Here is a 1,760-nt window from a genome sequence, read left to right on the forward strand (position 1 = left end):
TTTTTGATGAACTCGGTATATCTCACAATTTTTCATGTGCAAGAACTCTACAACAAAATGGAGTTGTTGAAAGAAAAAATAGAACACTACAAGAAATGGCAAGAACTATTTTAGAAGAATCAAATGTTGAAAGATAATTTTGGGCTGAAGCCATAAACACATCTTGTTATATTTTAAACCGTGTGTCCATCAGAAAAATCATCAACAAAACTCCATACGAAATCTGGAAAAACAGAAAACCAAACATCTCTTACTTTCACATCTTTGGGTGTTATTGTTACATTTTAAACTGAAGTTAAAAATGTCAATTATAAGGAAGGGGGTTTGAATTATAATTGCCCCTTTTAAAACATTCCTGTTTAAAATTGAAAATTCAACTCAAGATTGATCTTGGTTATAACGAAGATTGATCTTGGTTAGTAAAAAACAGCAATATCAATGTTATCAATATAAACTCTGATTATAATGCATAAAATAAATAGAGATAGAAATAGAGAGATCACACAAGGATATATCCTGGTTCACCCAACTCGGGTTACGTCCAGTCCTCACAACCGTGAGATTTTTCACTAAGTGTTCAAACCAAGATCGTTCTTGGTTTTCATAGATCAATCTTGATCTTTACACGGTTTCTACCTTTCTACCTAGAAAGGATTTTTCACAGGTTTACCTTACACTATTTCAGAAAGGATTTTGCAAGATACCTTTTAGAACCTAAAAGGATTTTTACACACTACTCAAGCTATGTTATCAAAAATAGCCTTGAGTTACAAAGTGATGATTTTAAGAGTATTAGAATCTTAGTATTGCTCAACTCTTGTTTGAGAAATAGATTCTGTAAATAGAACTCAGTTGTGATTGATTCTAACACAACACAAAGATTAAAAACAAGCTTTAAGAATGATATTGAGATGCTTGAGTATGATTGAAATGATTGATATTTGCTTGGTACTTTGAGTCATGTTTTGTTCTTCATCTTGAAGCTGCATTTATAGACTTCAAGAAGGCTTATGACAGCTCATGTGGCCGTTGGAAAGGGACCAACTGTCATGAAAGAGTTGTTGGATAAATTCTGCCAAAAACAAGAAGGATCAGCTGCATCAAAAGATCGATCCAAAATTGATCTTTCGGTTTGTGATGAACTAGCATTGTACTATATGATTTGTGTCAGTATGTCAACCTTGAGTACATGCTTTTATGTTATGTGTGCAGGCTTTAGGATAGTTCAAATCAGTAGTGTACTTTACTACTTGTAGTCTTGTACTTGCATTTGCTTTATAAGAAGAATGACCTTCGTGATATGCCTTTATTGAAGCATGTCTTTGATTCTTCAAATTCTGGAACAAATGTGACTTGAATTGATCTTTTGTTGATTCTATATGAGAGTATAAGATGAATATTGTTTCCAAGATTGATCTTTTTCAAGGAAACAAATTATCCTTGTTTTTGCCATAAACGAAGATCGTTCTTCATTTCTCATCAATAAGTCAAGATCGATCTTCGTTTTCCAGAACTGTTTTCTTTGATCTGATTTGTGATGTTTGATACCTATCTTGTTTTAACATACTCAAAAACACATATTAAATATCAAAACACTTAGAATCATAATTAGAATTCTTAATTAACTTTTTGTTTGTTTTCATCAAAATATTAAATTGAGATTTTGTCTCAACAATCTCCCCCTTTTGATGATGACAAACATGTTAATTTAGATTTTAATTTTGATTCTAATTTTAATCATAGAGAGCTTTAAAAGCTCC

Source organism: Cicer arietinum, chromosome 3 (assembly GCF_000331145.2).
Source record: "Cicer arietinum cultivar CDC Frontier isolate Library 1 chromosome 3, Cicar.CDCFrontier_v2.0, whole genome shotgun sequence".
Lineage (NCBI taxonomy): Eukaryota > Viridiplantae > Streptophyta > Magnoliopsida > Fabales > Fabaceae > Cicer > Cicer arietinum.